Raw genomic sequence first — 19,205 nt, 5'->3', positions numbered from 1 at the left:
TTCAGACTCATACTGGAGTGATTGATAGTCCTTTATAAAATACTCCATAAAGAACTATTTTACTTCCCCATCAGCATGAAAGCTTGGGTCCCCACATACAAAACCAGTACAAAACCCAGCATCTCACAGCAGAGTGAAAAGCCTCTTCTTCCTTCTGCCTTTTTGAAGTGTGAAGGTTTTCTCTCTGGAACTGGAAATGTTTATCCCCTGGCAACAGAGTAAACTGCTGTCAAAACCAACCAAACATACATTCATATAGGTACAGAGAGATGCCTTCTTTTTTCTCTGGAGACCTATGAAGGTTCTACCTTTTTTTTTTTTTTTTTTTTTTTTTTTTAATTATTATTTTTTAATGATAATTTGCAAATTTTACAAGAGCAAGACAGTACCCTATTTAAGTCTTCTGTAGTTTTTTTTAATGTAATCTGCTTTTATGATCTTTTGTTTGTTCTGCTGCTCTTCACTCTACATCAGAACCAAATCTGGGTAGTCTTTGCATAGGAAATATTGTATACAGAAGACAATTTTAAGTATGGTAAAAAAGTAGATTAAAAAAAAGCGCCATGCATCAGCTCATAGGCCTCATTTTCCTCCTTTCTGGATGCATTTTCTGTGTGTCACTTGAAGTCTTCAGGTGTTAAAAATTCTTTTTTTTATTGCTCAAGCAATTCTTGACTTTGTAAATAGGTGACCCAATTAAAAACTGGGGATGATCAAGAGATGTCATTCCTTTTGGTAACCCCAAGAAGAGGACTACAGATTCAGGTGCTGGAGATGCCACTGTTAAGTTCTCAGCTTTCATTGTTGGAAAGTGTCTATGGCAAAGAATCACTGACAGTAAGGTAAAATGAGGTTGAACTGTGAACTGCTAAGTCTTAATGAAACCCTATCAGCACAGGGCTGGGCTGAAGGCAATGCCTTGTGCTAACTGCAGTCTATGCTAGCTAGTAGCAGTGAAGAGCAAAGTCCTGAGATTAAAATTACCATGAACAAAAAGGGAGAGGTCATTACAGAAAAAGAAAAACAAAGTCTAATTGAAGACTAATTAATTAGCAAAGGAAGCTGCTTGGGGAAAGACTTTCCAGGGTTGTTTGTTTGTTTTTGTTTTTTTAAAAATTTCTTTTCAATCAACCCCAAACTATTCTCTTCTGAGCTCTATTTTGTGTAAAAACATACAGAAGCAGGCTCTGAGAATTCTTCATTTTACTTTTAATTTTACTTTTTAAATGGATAAATCTTTTCCCTTTTTCAAGCACTTCTAATGCCTGGTTTTACTTGTGCAGTTGTAGCCCCTCTGCAGCATAGATTTCCTGCTGTCACAAATGTTTGCGTGTGCAGGTGTGAAATATAGCAAGGTAAGGAGAGACAGACCCCGAATATACTGGTGTATGCATGGGTTTGCTGTAATATTTCTGGTTGGCCTTCATCATTTTTTATGTGTCAGTCTCCAAAAGCCAATACCTGGAAATGAGAGACTGAATTGCCTCGAAGGCAACTTCTGATCTCCTGAATGAAAATGTTCATTACACTTTATGTGCATGCACTTTATGTCATTGAGCTGCAGAAACAGGCAGCACCTGCATAGTCTTGAGAAATGGCTTGTAATAGAAAGAGGCTTACAAATGTATTTGGAAGCACTTTAAAAGTCTGATTAAAAACTTGAGGGGGGCATTTTTTTTAATGAATGTTTGTGTTGCTGGGTGATAAGCGTGGGTTTACTTAGTAGGGATTTACTGTATATTTGTACTTTGACTCTATGCTTTAATGAGTACGAAGGCATGCAGATCAAGTATCTGGGCACTTACTTCCATTATAATAATGAATTAATTTCCAACCTTTAATTAGGCTGAATTTAAATACAGCACATTTCAAACACATGACTCAGGAAGGCATTTAAAAGGATGAAAGTGCATGCTATCAAACACCTATTATACAAGTTTAAATGATACCATGTCTTGGGAAGTTGCATCTGAAATATAAGTTGACTTGCACTTTGAAAGCTGATCCAGTTTTAAGGTGAGACATAGATGACATTCAGATGACATGGAGGGTTTATTCCTTCCCACTCATCCTCCTCCCCTTTCACTTAAGGACCAATATTTTCTGAGAAAAATAAAGCCAAATGCTTTCCGTATCTTCCCCCTCTGAAAACAAGCCTCAGGCTTTTGTGGTGTTTCATTCCTCCTGGATCTGTGAAGATGCTGTAACTATCATGAGCACAAAATATTTGGATGTGGCACCGCAGGAGTCAGTCTTTGATGGGCCGAGTGAAGGCAAAACGAAGACTCAAAAAATAAAGCTAGTTGAAAGTTAGTTAACAAACATAAATCCTGTATTTTCTACGTTCTACTGTGGAGGAACCTCAGATATTTAATAGGACCTTTCAGTTCAGGAATATGTCAAGATCACACAAGTGTGAGAACTATTGTTTTTTTTTGTGGTAACCTATCTCTAGTTATGAGAATGTAGCTAATTTTTGAAATCAAAACTGAGAAGCTGATCATAAGCAATCACCAAAGGCTTGACTAATTTTTAAATTTTTTTTCCCAAACAATAAATACTTTTTAGGCAAAATGAAATGTCCTAAGATGGCAAAAACCTACAAAATAGTGTTAAACCCACTGCCTACACGTTTGTGTTTAAAGAGATGTTAGCAGGCATTTGTCTTACTAATTGTCCGGCAAGGAGCTGTGAAACAGTTGTAAACATCCTTCAGTTATCTGAGCTGATGGGCAACTTTTTGTGGTATTTTAATCTGTCTGCCACCGAAGGCAATGTGACTGTGCTGATTTACATCAGTTTGAGACCTGGCCTTGTGTATCTTGCGAACCAAACCCAAATTTGCTTTTCTTCTGCGCTTATTTCCCCCATTTCACAAAACCCTGTTCCACCAGCTCACGCTAATCCCCATCACCTCCGCAGCCCCGGGCGGCTGCCCCCGGCCTCAGCCAGGAAGAAAAAAGCGCGGGAGCTCCGGGCAGGCAGGCAGGCATTCGGCTGAGGGCTGGGAGCCATCTCCGTGCCGAGGGGGGAGATCCCCTTCGAGCTTCATGCTTGGCTGGCGCTGAATGCTCCCCCCTCGGAGCTTTTGTGCTGCGGCGGGGCTGAGGTGTGAGGTGTCCGCAGCCGAGGGCCGCGCCATGCCTGGGGGCAGCGTAACCAGTTCGGCCGCAGCCACTCACGGCCGGGCTCCGCGTTACATCACCGTCAGCCCACGGCTTGGCCAGACGGAGCCAAACAGGCTCCTCGTTGTTTTTTTCCCCTCTTTTCATGGACAAGAAGAAAGCCTGGGAAAAGAGCAGGGATCCCAGACTTGCCTTGAGAACAGCCAAATATTGTCTGCATGGTAATGAAGGGAACAAAACCACCAAGCACACCACGGCTCTCTTCCCGCCCCCCCTCCCCTCAGCCCACCCCAGTCCGCAAACCGGGACGCACAAAAGCAAAGGGTGTGTAATTCGGAGGATGGGGTGAGGGCAGCACGGCGTGTCCCAGGAAATAACCCCCAGCCTGACCCCCCCAGCCCCCCGAGCCCCAGCACCGGGGGGCAGCTTGTCTGCAGAGCCCACTGCAGCTCCTGGGATGGCCCAGCAGCCGGAGTGCTGCCCTCCTTCCTCTTGGTCAGTGCCTTGTCCTTGCAATTGCTTTGTCCAGTTCTGGGCTCTCCAGTTCAAGAAGGACAGGGAACTCCTGGAGAGGGTACAGCAAAGGGCTACCAAGGCGATTAGGGGACTAGGACATCTCTCTATAGGGAAAGGATGAGGGACTTTGAGGGGGGATCTTATCAACTCTTATTAGTACTTAAAGGTGGGTGTCAGGAGGAGGGGGTCAATCTTTGTTCTGCGGTTCTCAGTGACAGAACAAATGGCCACAAACTTCCATATGGGAGGGCCCATCTAAACATGAGGAGGAACTTCTTTACTTGAGGGTAGGAGAGCACTGGAACAGGATGCCCAGAGAAGTGATGGAGTTTCTGTCTCTGCAGATTTTCAAAACCCACCTGGATGCCATCCTGTGCAACCTGCTCTAGGTGAACCTGTCCTGGCAGGGGTTTGGACTTGATGATCTCCAGCAGTTCCTTCCTACCCCGAACACTCCGTGGTTCTGTGGGCAGCCTTTGCTGATACAGTAGCACTGCAGCTGTATGGCTTTCAAAAAAAATATTGTAAGACAGTCTGCTGTTATGATTTCGGTTTTCTCTTCCACCTACAAAATCAAAATGGGTACATACCCACAGCTTGTCCTTTTTATGTTGTCTGTTTTTTTGTTCTGTTTTGAAATTTGAAAGAAGTTTAATATTTCTGTTTGCAATGAGTCTTGGTTGTTGCTTCTTTCGAAAGTGGAAAAAACGGATTGGCTTTACACAAGCTTTGGACCCCAACAGCACCCAAACCTGGGGGTAGGTCCAGCTCCCGTGAATTTCTGCACTCACAAACATCCATCTCTTGGCAGCCAAGCACAGTGTCCCTGTGGAGAAACACAGTTGTCATGGGAAACTGTGATCATGGAGAGAGAAACAAGTTTCATGAGCTGTTAGGAGCCTTGTTTGTCTATACCATGAAGGCAGGCAGCATGCTTGTAATCCTCTGGAAACCAGAGCAGAGCTTGGCCATAGAGCAGTAAGCTCTGTGTAAGCTTGTGCCACTTAACTGTGTTCCACTACACCTTTGCACGGGCTGGAGCCTTTTAGGACTATCCAGGGAGGCATCTCCTCCACCCCTCACTTTGTTCCCTAGCCCTGTTTCTCCTGCATGTGCCATTCCTTCTAAAACATCAGGAGGATGTCATCTGGGTGGCTAGGAGGGACCCCATCTACCCTAGGACACCTGTTATTGCTGTCACAAAGGTGTGCTAGTGAAAGTGACAATGTAAGCATTTATTTGGGAATTGAGATTTCATGCCAAAAACCTATGAGAATTACCAGAAACAGTCTTCTAATTTGCAGCTACATTTTCTTTACCATCAATTTTTTACCATATGTTTTTGTGACAACAATGTCATATAAGTTATTAGCCTTTCCCTTTTCCAGTATTTAGCCTTCTATTTATTTATAGGAGGCAGTAATTTCTTCCCAGAGTTTTCTTGGAGACATCCAAAAGTCTGACCTCTTCCTGAAGTACCATTTAATGTGTTTTTTGGCTAGCACGTGCACATGGGTTTCCTTTTAGAGAAAACTACAGTGTGGAGAAGACTTGGCTGCACATCAAGATCAGGTCTGAGGATGGACTGTGTATGTGTACATTGTATACAATACATTCAGCAGCTCAAGTGTTTCAGGGCTCCTTGACTGCCTTCCTCTGATCTGCCTCACTTCTGTCTTATCTTTTTAAACAGGGCTCAGCAGGACAGTGGACCAGAACTGTATCGGTGGCCTGTAAAACAGCACTCAGATCTCTCCATTTCCTAGGATTATTTTTCCTCATGGGTCCTAAAACCTACAGGCACTGCATACCTTTGCCTCATAACTGTCCTGTGATTGATCACCACACCCAGGTATGTGCCATCTTTATTACAAGTTATGAGAAATGATAGACAGTATAAAAAGTCTCCAATGAAATAAAAAACTCCATTGAATATCAATGCCTAAAGCCTTCTTGATCTCTGCAGTGGTAAATTTTTCCACTATTGCATGAGATGTGATTATATCCTGCATCATTACAAATGTTATCACTAGTTACAGAATTATCCACTACTTAAAAAAAAACCCAGTAGCTCTAATTAAAACAGAGTCTTCATTCAGATGTGCTTTTCAGAAGGACCTCAGTGCGTGCTCTCCATTGTGATAGTATTCTCTGACAGGCAGAAAATAGGAAGAATTGTCTCAGCTTCTTAGGCTACTGTGAGCTTGATGCTAATTAATTATGTAAATAGATGTGTGTTGTTAATTTCTGTTGACAAAACACACTCCCTTTGCACATGAAGATGAATCGCTGCTTCCCATAAGGAGCCAAGTGCTGAGCAAGTTCAGTAAATTTGCAAATAACCTTGCAGCAGATTTCTTGGAAGTGTAAAGAGGCTCACAATCCATTATCAAAACGTGTCAGTTCTTTAGAGGTATTAGCCCAGTTAGAGCAAGGACCTTAGAAACATAATTTTTTACACTAATACTTAATTGGACTGAAACTAGGGACAAATAAAAGAAATGCCTAAACATACTACAGTCTGGTTCACACCATGTCCCTACTTGTCTCATAGACCAACATTCTATTAGAAAACCATGGACAAGTATGTATTTTTCCTTACTTGGCTGAAAGATGATAAAACACAAAAGCAAGGCTTGGCTTCAGCAGCTTTTCCCAAAGATTAGGGAAGTGGTTTAATCATCTAAAATAGGCTGTATCAAAGCTTCTTTTTCATGCCAGAGGGATACATGATGTGCCCGAGATAATTTGCATGTTGGACAAAGCATTTAGTTCCCTTTCAAATCCATGTGTAACTCTTCAGTGCCCTCCCCCGTCTCAGTCTGGAAATGCCTACGTCTGGTAGGGAAACTTAATCTGTGGTTAGGAAAATAAAATTGGGACTTTATCCCTTAAAATTAAATATTAATGCTGGCTACTTTCTCTCCAAATTCAAGATATTTCTTTCAGAAGTGGGGAAAGGGGAACTTAATTAATTTGGAGGATGAGAAATCAAAGAACACTAAAGCAGTGTGTGTGATGGGTTTTTTGTTTGTTTTTTTGTTTTTTGTTTTTTTTTCTGGGTTTTTTTTGTGGTTTTTTTGTTTGTTTGTTTGTTTTTCTTTCGCAATTTTTCCAGTGCTCATAAAGGTAATGACTTCTCAGTGAAATATGTCAGAGAACATCAAGTAAAAAAAAAGTTCAATTTAATGGTTAAACACATCACTTTCCAGGCCTGACAGAAATTCCTCCATTTGCAGTCAGGAATTCTTTCATGTGAGTGATTTGGTATTGAATGTGCTGTGCATTTCATGTGGATGAGAGAGGATTGGTGTGCTAAGTATGCTATCTAAATGGATATATTAATCAAAGAAAAAAGGAGTGTGAGGGTGATGGAGGCACGATACAAGTGAATGAAGAAAAAGATCTATTGTGTTTGTGAATGCAGGCGACTCACCTCATTGGTACTTTAAGATGTCTTTACAGCACTGTGGACTGCCAGGGCCCCATCTCTGCTGCCTGTCTGCCCTGGGACCATATCCCTGCAGCCTCACCTCCTGCCAGTCCCATGCAAGGGCATAAAAATCTGATACATGGTCAAGAAACTCAGAAATCTTTCGAATTTTGGGAAAGGTTATCTGAGCTGGCTTGGTTGCAAAAGAATTATTGCTTCGCATCCTTGGACCAGAGCTTCAATAACATTTATGTACACAACATCCCTCTCATTTTCTTCCTTGTAAAGAACAACTTCCCCATGTGTTACTTTCTCATCTGCCTGTCACATTTCTACAGGAAGTGAAATTCCCTGATAAATTAAGCAGCCACATTCTGGTCTGTGCTTTCTCACTGATAATGTGTAAAGTTCATAGCTTTAAAGAGCATTGTAACCAACACTGATATGAAAAATACCAGTGCAAGCAGCATTAAGGTGGTTTTTTGTTTGTTTGTTTTGTCTCTTTATTATTTCATTATCATTTTCTAGAGTAGAGAGAAATTTAAGTCCTGCTTTCCACTGGTTTCCTTATGCCATGCAATATGTGCTAAAATAAGAATCTGTCCATCTGTCTCCCATTGGTACACAGGTACTTTTTGCATGACTAAAATTGGATCTTACATCCTGCAAGACATTTTTATGGGTTAGCTCAGCTTAATATGCTTTAAAGACAAGCAAATGGAAGAAAGAGAGGCAGTAACTAGAATATATAGGTCAAAGATTTATTCATCCTTCAGATAATCCAGTTATTTTAAAAAGAAGCAGAAAGTAATCCTAACAGCTGAGCTTATCCAAATCAATTATAAACATAGCTTCAAAGTCTCTCATGGATTTTATCTTACATTTCAAAATATTTTTATAAAATTACGTGTCTCATTTTAAAACAGCCAACAAAACCCCAACCCCATAATACATAGCTTGCTTGTTGGCTACTGGAAGTAAATGCTTTCAAATGTGATTAGAAAGTGCTCTTTGTGGATTGACTGTGCCAAGCCTGAACTGAAGATTTGCAGCATTTGTCAGAACATCCAAACCAACCAGGAGCTAATTTAGATTTTGGCATATAGAGTATCACAACAATCTTTACAGGTGAATCTCTGCAGAGTTCCCTTTAACATCAAAGCTTCAAGATATTCACAGGCATACTCACAGACATCTGGATAGATGTTTGCCCATAGTAGTTAAAAACTAGAAGGGACAGTGGGTTCCCTTCTCAGATAAAGATAGTTAGGAAAAGCTTTTTTTTTTTTTTTTAATTACAGAACAAAGAAAACAGTATTCCAGCAATGCACCATGAAAGACAAATAACAACATGTTTCAAGGTTTTGCTAAGCATTAATCAATACTCATATTTGTTGTATGTTTTATCACGTTTATTGAGGATTTCCAAAGACAGCATTACTAGTGAGCTTGTCTCCCTTCAGCACCCACATTGTCGGGTTGTGCTGTCTAATTGTGGCCACTGTGAAACTCAAGAACCAAAACATATCAGAACTATTATGCTACTGTTTCTTTTTCTCTGAATTTATCAATATCTGCCTTTTGCTGAAGATAAATGGTGGGATATAGGGCCACGTATGGCTGATGTTCTCAGCGATGAGAAGTTTTTTAGTTCTTTGTTGCTAAGCTGAAAACCAAAATGCTGTTACAGTTGGCTAGATGTCATTAACCCAGCTTCTAGGTTTAACAGTAGGTCTTCATGAGGGATAAAGGTAAGAAATTATTATGCTTCTCTAGTCATTTGAGAGCTGAAATGAAAACAGCTTCCATCTAAAATAGAGACACATCAATGGGTTTTGTTATATGGTGGTTTTCAGATCTCTGGGTTGCAGAACATCTGAAATCTCCTAGAGGAAAGTCCACAAGAGGCAATTAGAAACAAGCATGGGTAAAAACAGAGAAAAAAATTTTTGGTTTGGGTGTTGTTCAGAAAGGGATGTTGACCTGTGTGCTGAGAAACCTGCCATTGCTGTTTAGTTTCTCTTGCATTCAGGAAAGGTGGCTTGGAACACTTTATGTAATAAATTAATTTATATCAAAGATACATTGGACTCTGCCAGTTTACTTGAAAGAACTTACAAGACCCTAGACTCCTGGCTACCTGTTCAGGTAACAGAGATAACACCATCTTTTCTCTGAAAGAGAGAAACCAGTTATAATGCTGCATTTATAGTGAAATACTATGAGTTGCATTGTATGAAAGTGTTAGTTATTCATCTGGTCTGAGCTTCTGTTCTGCATGCTAAGTGAATGGCAAGCAGCAAAGTCCATTGCCTGTGCCTCAGTAGAGACTCTGCACAGGGAAATCAGAATTACCATTATTATTCTTTATGATTCCAACTTAAAGTAGGAAAGATTATCCAAAATCTCCCAGCAGATGACTACAGCATATCCTACAGAAGTGTAGAAAATACTGTAGATTTCTAAGTGTGCAAATATCCTGTTGTTATGATTTACAAATTAGATTCCTCAGTGCTGCTGGGAGCAGGCATATTTCCAGCCACAGAGTTCTTGGACAGGTTATCTCACTTCTACAAGGTCTCTGAATTTTTAGCAGAACAAGTTTTCAAATCATAGCTGATTTATATTGGCAAAACAGAGTTTTACTTTCTTTCCTGGCAAGAAGTGCTTTTGAACCACCGGGCTGCAGCCTGAAGCTAGGAAATTTCACATAGGCTTTTAAACAAATCTAATTTAATGATGTTCCAGCAGTGGCTGTGAAAGGGTAAAGCTCTATCAGTTGCTTTTTTTTTTTCTGCATTGCTTAGATTTTTCTTTTTTAAAAAAGAGACATTATTTTTTAGCCATGTGCTTGGGAAAACCCACTCTTGGTTTTGTGAGGCAGAATCCCTCAAGATCTCTGATGACATTCAAATCAAGGCTTGCCCTCAAATTTGGTCTGTTTCCCATTCATTGGTTGTTACTTGTGTAGCTGACACCATCTGAAACTGCCAGTTCTTTGGCATCTTTAGCTGTTCTTCCTCACAAAGGCATAGAGCCTAATGCCATTAACTTTCTTGCAGCAGTCTTCCATTCCTAGGAAATAAAGATCTTTACTTTTTTCCTTTTTTTTTTTTTTCCCCAGAAGGCACTGCTGTTTGTCCTAGGTTATTAATTAACGTTATGCCCAACAACATAAATACAGATGAAAAAAATAGTGGTCTACATTGGAGTCTTTGAATCAGAGTATATTTTACTCAGTGGAACAGAATCCCTTCCTTCCTAAGTATTCTTAGTTACTTAAAAACCCATACCACAGAGATGGATTTTTTTCTCAGAAACTAAAAACTATGTTTTTATCTAGAATGCAGTGAGTGATAGAGTAAGTCAACTTTTCAAAATGAAAATTAAATATACTGCAAAAATTAATTTACTGAAACTCAGCATTAATCATATGATAGGAAAATACCACTGCAATGAGTCCTCTAATTCACTGACTCAACAGTATATGGAACTAAATTTGTGTATTAGCTAGCTCCATGTTAGATTAAATATAACTGTTTTTTGTTTAGGACCACTGATTTTTCTGGTTTGAGAAAGAAACAGAACGTATTTCTGCATTAGGTTAATGCTGCACTAGTAGTATATGCTGCATTACTGAGGCAAAACCAGCCACCTACATTATGGATACAAGTGATTCATTCTGCTCAAAATTGCCAAAGTTAGCAAGGGGTGAGAATTATGAAAAGATATCTATTTATTACATACATTAACTAGGTTGTCTAGCACAATTTCACTAAATATGTTTGAAATGCATCTTCACAGAATATATTTCAAAGATATTTAATTATAAATTATTTGAAAAGTAAATTATATTTCATGGGAATGCCATACAAAATACTCCTCTTTAAAAAGGAGGTGTTAGCAGCATCTGAGGGGACGTGAGCCACTTTGTATAGAAGCACAATTCCTCTTGGCATCGTGACTGCCCGTGGTGCACCATGTATCCAAAGGATCCCCTCTACACCTCAGGCAAATTAAACCATCTGGAGTAAGTGGGTGGTGTTGACTATATAACAAGCCCAAATGGGGAACCCCAATTGCCAGAAGTCCTGGAAGAGATCATGCACTGGCCAGAAAGCAGAGATTTTGCAGCACTATCCAAGGAGGTATCTTGTGCTGAAGCCCCGTGACATGAGAAGAAATATGCTGTGTTGTTCACTGATGGATCCTGTTGTGTTGTGGGAGACCATCAGAAGGGGAAACAAGCTGCTGTGTGGAGTCTCACAGAATGGGTTGCAGAAGCCACTGAGAGAAAAGGCAAATCAAGTCAATCTGCAGACATGAGAGCATCCCTCTGTCGACGAGAGGGTAAGGAGAGATGCCAACACAATCAATGTGATTGAAAGCAAACCCCATTTATTTACCTCCATGACTGTGCTGATATACAAACAAGTGTGTCTTTACTAAATACATGGCATTTAGTGACTGGTTATTATGTGATGGCTGCACTCTTAACTTTAACGCTAATTGGTTAATTAATAGCAATGACCACATACAGATTAGGTAATGCTAATTCAGTCCACAGTTTAGCTGCAACAGCTTTTCTTCACTTCCTTATCTTCTGCACATAGCTCATCTTCTTTTGTAACTTTTCTGTTGCTTCAAGGCCTTTAGCTCAGCATAATTTACAAGGCCACCTTGTCTTTTATAAAACAGCATTGTCTTACACTAGGGTTAAAACAGCATAAGTTTGTAAAACAGTATAAAACAGCATTGTCTAAACTTATAACATTTTCTGATACTACCAGCATTGTCTATTCATAACTCTCATGGCACATTGTTTAACACTACCAGTGTTTCTCATGGCTCATTCACAATATGGCCTATGTGGCCGTTCATTTCACAAAAACCCCACATCCCTCTGGTCCTAGGGATTGCTGAATGAGAAAAGTGGCTGGTGCTGACTCCTGGGTGGTGGTAAGTGCCCTGTGAAGGTGGCTGTAGCAATGGGAACAGACCAACAGGCAGTGAAACAGGAAACCCAGCTGGGATGTTGTATTGTGGTAAGATATTGTTACCTGAGTAGAGGACATTGCTGTGAAAGTGTCATACCACCAAAGAATGTCAGAACAGCAAGCAGAAAGACCAGGCTGCCAGAACTGAAGTGGTTCAGGTGGTGATTTGCATAGCCACTGGATAAAATTAAACTTTTAGTGTGAGGCAATCCAGAGCTCTTGACAAATCACAAAAAAGAATACATGGTATGTTACCTTTTGGGCACAAAATCTTTCCTTAAAAAAAAAAATCTTTCCTTAAGAGTACCTGCACTGTAAAGGGCATCTGAAGCCATACAGTAATTTGTTTACCTATTTATCAGTTCTCCCACTTCAATCTCATACCGTATGATGCTCTGGATATTCTTTCTATTTTTTTCCTATACAAAGTCCTTATTTTGTACCACTAAATCACTTCTCTGACCTCTTCTGATTGCTTCTGTTTTCTGCCATTGATATTTTTCATCATCATCATCATGTTTTGTCTTTGCGAATGATGGTTTCTTTCTTTTAGTTAATTTCCTTGATGTGTTTTACTTTGTGACAAATAGTTTTGGCCATCATTTCTGGGGCTTGCTGATCTTTTCTCTCAGCTGTATTAAGCAGCATACTTTCACACCTTGTTTTCTCTTCCTCTTTATCTTTTCCTCCAAATCTGGCCATAAAACTTCATTCTTCTGCCTTCAGAGCTTTTTCTTTTGATTCCCTAATAGTTTCCTCCATCAAATGATAAAGGATTTCTTGAGATCTTTGAAACTTTTCTTCCACAACAAGTCTCTTGATAAAGCTCAGCAACTCTGACCTGATGATTAACGCACTTCAGGTGCCTGTGTTGTGTCTTTTCATGCTGGATGCACTCTTTCCTCTTCTCTCCTTCAAAACTTCTTCCTTTCAAACATTTTTTCTCAAAAGCCCATTCAACATTGTCTCTGAGAGGATTATGGTTCAAGTCTGTAGTATCCTTCTCCACGAGCGGCTTCTCTCTTAGCTGTTTTTCATGAAAACCTTTCCTGTACTCACCTTAGAGATTTGATCTTTCAAGTTTTGCCTTGGGCTTGGTTCCTTCCTCCTGCACCACTCTCTGCCATCTTTCACAACACCATTTCTTTAGGCTTGGCCTCCAGATTTCATTCTCCATGCAGCCTATGTTTGGTCTTCCCTTCATGCTGCCTTTCCAGGCTTTCTGCCAGCAGTTGCCGCCTTTCTTCTTTTGGGATTTGAGTTTCTTATCCTTCTTTCTCTTGGCATCCCCAACCCTAGAGGCCTCCAGATGCAGTCTCCAGATAAAGGACTCACCCAGAACTTAAGCCCTACTTGGGTTCCTGTCCCTAGTCCCCTCCCTGTTTATAAAGGGAAGCGTAGGGTTGAGGTAAATAAATTATTTGGACAGTAAGGACCATCCTATAGTAAGTATAGTTGGGATTAAGGGCAGTCTTAATATGGTGCATTTCTTTTAGAGATACCAGTTGAGATGAGATTTGTTTTACAGCAACCACCCTGAGGAGTCCACCTGCAGTGAGACAGGAAAATGTTTGTGAGGAGCTTGGACCCAGTGTTAGTCGCTGTTAGGATATGAATTCTGGTGGTGTTTAAGTGCAGTGATTTGATGTCCTGAAGAGGAATTTCAGATCTTAAATCCTTTTGTGAATATAGCCCTAATTTAGCCAGGGTGATGAACACCGCTTTCAAGAGGTAGCTCTTGGAACATCTGCTGAGAAGGCTCACCAAGAAGTTCTGCTCTGTGCCACACAAGGCCAGTTGGCTTCTTTGGTTTTTTCTGGAGTCATGCTACAGACCAAAGTGCTAAGGGTATATGTTATTGGCAGCTAATTAAAAGCAATTGCTGGGATTTACTTCAGCTGAAGACCTTTTTAATCTCAGCATGTGCATTAGGCAGTACAATGAGAAGTAGTAATCCACCCTGGCTGCTAAGAGGATGTAGGTTGCTGGGACTATGTCTTTAATAAAAAATTAAGATGTATAGCCTTCTTCAATCTCCTCTTAAACCTATGCTGATAGAAACTGTTTTTGTCAGTCCCATACACAACTTTTAACTGATTTTAGAAACAGTAAGTGCTTTATATTTATTTTCAATACTGTTGTAATGTAGGGGGTTTAGTCAATTAGTTGTCTGACAACCAATGTGGTTTTTTTTTTTTTTTCAGTTTATTGACTTTTTTCTTATTTTTTTCAATGTAAATTCTGTTTGGTGGCTGAGAGGTCTCTGTTGGATATTTTCTTAAAAAATAAGAGTAAACACTGCCTACATTCTTTAAAGCTTTGGCATGAGTCTTCTTAGACAATACTCCATTCTTTAAAATTTGACTCAGAAATCTTTCTTATTTCAGTATTCTGATACAATTACTTTGCACGTGCATGTTCTTTAAATATGAAAATAACTCCTTTAATCTTTGAGTGAAAAAGAATGCAAGGTCATATCCTACCGTGTGTATATATCCACCACTCTCCTGTACTGCAACAGATAGAATTCTTCATGATTAAAAAGGGTTCTTCTCCTCCTTTAAACTGGTAATGGTAATTCAGTCTTTGGATTAGTATTCAAGCAGCTGCTAAACACAACGTAACTCAGAGCAGGGAAAATGTGGAAAATGAGACACATGAAAGCAAAAAGCCTATTCAAACTGTTTGCCTCTGATTTTATAAAATTATTTATGAAAATGTATGGAGAGAATTACAGAGGGACCAGTTGCACCTTGTGAAAAAATCATGATGGAAACAGAGGCAAAAGCAGTTCTGCTAATCAAAATATTGTAAGCACATTGAATATTGCACCATCTTTATATTGAAATGACAACATTCCTTGTGGAAAAAAATTGCAATTAAAATCTCCCCAAAAATCAATCTATCAAAGCTATTTATAATACTACTATTAATACTGTTTCTAACAACCTGCCACATCTCTGTGACACATAAAAAATACATTCACCCTAATTTTAGAGATGAAGAACTGAAGAGGAAAAATTTCTGTCGAACAAACAATTGAACCTGTCTTTTCCGCAGGTTACCAATGAGCTCCTCTTCCTCTCTTGATGTACATACTCTTAGTTTTGACAGGTATTGACATAACTGCTCTTGGAGGTACTTTCCATGCAAATGAACTACATTATCAGTGATGGCACTTATCCAGAATTGTACTGTACTTGGCCTCTGCTGCTTCATATAGTGGTGGTGGGGAAGCCAGGCTTAAGAATGACTTAAGCTGTACATAGATTTTTTTGCACAATAGTTTTGTAAAAAATATTGAAGTGTCTGCATTTTGCTGAAGAAGTACTTGATGTTTTCTTTTACACAGCTTAGAGGAGACAGCTTCAGAGAGGGTTCTGGCCTAACTTTTGGCCATTTGTGAGAGAGCACAAAAGCTCCTCTGCATCTCTTCCTTTAGGACGCTGATGCTGTCAGATATTTAGGCCATTATATGTGTGCTGCATCCTTTCAGTAAACTTATAGCCCTACATAAAAGAGGCAAGAACATGTTATTTAAAGGTGGTATTATTAATAGAAAAAATATAATTTACATAATAGTAACATTCATTATGAGATGTAAAAATACCTCTTAGAACAGTCTCTTAGAACATAAAAGGGAAATGGTCTTATGCTAGTGATCAAAATACACTCTTAAAAGTTCACTGAATTGCTTTGTAGTCTTTTTTGTGGGCATGGTGCCAGCTTGTTGAGATGCAGAATAACTGGTGTAGTCAGCCATACAATCAGTGTTTAGCTACTTGAATACTGAAATAACTGTATGACTAAAGTAGCATTATAGATAGATATCAGTCAAAGCCAAATATTTATGACGTTTCACCCCTGTACCCAGGATGGCTATGTGACCAGAGGGATCTAGCTTGTCTCTCACCTGCATCTGTTCAAATAAATTTATCACTAAACAGCATTAGTAAAATATACCTATGAGGGCTAAAATACAAGTGGTTTATTGTTTCCTGCTGTTATTGTTTCCTACATTTGCAGTTTTGTTTCAGCCTTTGGCTGATGTTATTTTATTTTCCTGCAGGATCTGAAATAAAGATGTAGAGTTCATACTTTGGGTTAAATTTAATGGGCCATAAAGCTTCATTACAAAACCAGGCCACAGTAAGAATATACATCTTTCAAGATGCAGTCAGGTGTAGACACTGGGGCTAAAGGAGAAAAATAAATTAAGAACACTGAAATACTTTTTGCTTTTCTTCAGGCAATAAATTAGGTATATGAAACAATTACTGTTTCTTATGAGAAATGCTGGAGCTGAAATGTTTCCAACCTCCTGACCAAGACAGAACTTCAGGGTAGGCTGCATGTGTCACATGTAGTAACCAGCAGATAGCTGCAAGTATGACAAAAGAAAACACATATTTGACAGCCTTATATTAAAGCTGAATAGACCAGTTCTTCAGCTGGTATAGAAAGGTGTCTGTCTATTGATTCTGATACAGATTTACTGGTTTACATGTGGCTTGTCCTAAGAAGTTGTTTCTTTGATTATCACTGGGTAGTAGGAGAAATACACACAAGATGGAACTGGTCCATAGAAAAAATAGTTAACCTTCCTCAGAATAATTGCAGCCTGGATGTTGGTTCAGCCTATACCAGAGAAGAAGCCAGCTTTAACTTTTAGATACTGGTGTCTGCAATGCTTGAATCTGTTATTGCAATGGTAGACACTTGAGAGCTGACCTATGTGTGCCTGTCTGCTGAAAGAGAAGCTGCCTACCAAAGCAAAAATGAAAAATTTGACCCTTGGTGGCAAACACAAGAGCTGTGATAGTAAATGCTCTTATTGCTGGTACTTATATTTATTTCAGTCAACTCAAGGAGCCAAAAATGATCCAGATGTAGCAAGAAGAACTTGATGGTTTTACAAAGCAGGAACTCCTGTTTATTCTAGGCTGAGCAGCTCAGCCCATGTGGGGCTTTGCCACCCTACCCACCCTTTTCCTGCTAAAAGTGGTCCGTGGAAGCAGAAGGCATTCTGTAGGGAGCCCAGTAGGGTGCACTAAGAGGCTACTGCACATGCAGCTGCTGGGAATTGCACCGAGATCAAACGGCTTGACAATTAATTTGTTTCTCCTGGCTTTCCTTTTAAAGGTGACTATATTAATTTGGAAAACAAAAGTACCTTTTATGAATGATCAAAGCTGTCATGTAAGAAATTGCAGGGAACTTAACATATTCAAGCTATCACTGAGCTGGGTTGGACTGCTTTCCTAAGAGAAGGGCTTTAAATACAATTTCATTTTGACAATACCTTACGATTGCAGCCAAATCATTCATTACGTGATTGAGGTCAGTGCTCTGTTCTCAAAGCAGGTCCCACTAATCACTGGGTTTCATGTGTTATTGGTAGTGAGGAAGACTCTGATTACATTTCCACCCCTTGAAGGGACTGGTTAACACAAAGAAATCTCATCTCCTTTTGTGATGTGCTCAGCCCAGCAGTTACTTTTGTTCTAAATTGGGCCTGGCAGTCTCTAGGGTGAATGATTGACATGTCAATGTGCTAACAGAAGCCAGAACCAATTCTCTTGTCTGACACCTCTTTTCCTCCTCTGAATATTAATGACAGAGTGACCCAGCTGAATGAATAGGAAGTGAACACATCCCTCATGGCTCTGTGCAGATGCTCAGAGATGACAGCAGGACTTGCCCAGGAGAGGACACAAAACCATAAAGCCATCTGGTATTACATAGTGAGCTTAATCTGTTAATTGACTTGGCCAAATGCTTGGTAAATCAAAAGTTGACAGGAAAGGATTAATAATACTTATGCTTAAAATACAGTCAAAACATCACAGAGGAACACAGGAATCCCGGATGATTCCCTCTCTACTCTGCTCTTGTGAGACCCCAGCTGGAGCGCTGTGTCCAGTTCTGGAGTCCCCAGCATAAGAAGGACACAGAGCTCCTGGAACGCATCCAGAGATGCACAACAAAAATGCTCAGAGGGCTGGAGCACCTCCCCTGTGAAGCCAGGCTGAGGGAGCTGGGGTTGTTCAGCCTGGAGAAGAGGAGGCCCCACAAAGTGACCTTGTAGCAACTTTCCAATATCTGAAGGGGGCCTACAAGAAAGCTGGGTAGGGCTCTTTGTGTGGGAGTGTAGCAAGAGGATAAAGAGAAATGATTTGAAGCTTGAAGAGGGGAGATTTAGGTTTGACATAAGGAAGAAATTCTTTAATTTGAGGGTGGTGAGACACTGGAACAGGTTGCTTAAGGAAGTTGTGGCTGCCCCCTCCCAAGAAGTGTTCCAGGCCAGGTTGGATGGGGCTTTGAGCAGCCTGGTCTGGGGGGAGGTGTCCCTGATCATGCAGGGGGTTGGAACTAGATAATCTTTAAGGTCCCTTCCAACCCTAACCACTCTATGTTTCTATGAAAGCCTAGAGAAACTCAGGAAGTACAGGTCAGATTTTTCACTAGGAGGATAGGCAAGAAAAATATAAAAAATATTTACTTAAGAGTCACAAATCAGTAAATTGCTTCAATAGTGCGTTCAATTACCCTTTGACTGGTTTCAAATAACACAGGGTATTGATGGTCACCACAGGCTTTTATAGTATTTTAGCACAATTTCCCAAAACATCCAAATGAGCCATCAGCCTTGAAAGCCATTGCAGTCACTCAATATTTATCAGTTTATAATTAAGATTTGGTTAAATCAAATCTTCTGCTCTTCCTTAGTCTGGGTTACGTAACATTTATTGTTACATTACAGATTGGTAGCATTAAATGTGTGGTCAGACTGTTAAGACTAGGTGGTAACCAGGAAGCAGATTTTTGTATTAAAATAGATAGCATATTACTAAAGATTTCCTGCTTAAATGTTTCTTATACCTCAGTCTGCAATTATTCCCCAATAGGCAACCAGAAAAAATCCGTGCTAGCACATAATGAAATACTTCTCATTGTGAGGTCTAGATCCAGTTCAAAGAGAAAAAAAAATACATTTGCTCACTTCATTTTGCATATCATATCTTTTGTCTCCACTGAAGAAAAAATACAACCTATTTTCACCTTTATTGCCTTTCTCATCTTTTGAAGATACTGTTGTTGAATACACTTCGTATTTTCACAATATCCCAGAGA

The 19,205-nt window shown here is 39.8% G+C and overlaps 1 long non-coding RNA gene across 1 annotated transcript; it reads left to right on the top strand.

Moving 5' to 3' along the window:
* Positions 1-1,199: 1,199 nt before the first annotated feature.
* LOC139794831 (uncharacterized) lies at positions 1,200-17,964 on the top strand. The gene is made up of 4 exons (XR_011725286.1): positions 1,200-1,355; positions 1,846-2,016; positions 5,335-5,493; positions 17,692-17,964. It is a non-coding gene; the product is annotated as an uncharacterized lncRNA (long non-coding RNA).
* The last annotated feature ends 1,241 nt before the right edge of the window (positions 17,965-19,205 follow it).

Source organism: Heliangelus exortis, chromosome 3, assembly GCF_036169615.1.
Source record: "Heliangelus exortis chromosome 3, bHelExo1.hap1, whole genome shotgun sequence".
Classification (NCBI taxonomy): domain Eukaryota; kingdom Metazoa; phylum Chordata; class Aves; order Apodiformes; family Trochilidae; genus Heliangelus; species Heliangelus exortis.
Note: the sequence above shows the minus strand (reverse complement) of the source record. Positions and strands in the feature narration are given on the sequence as shown.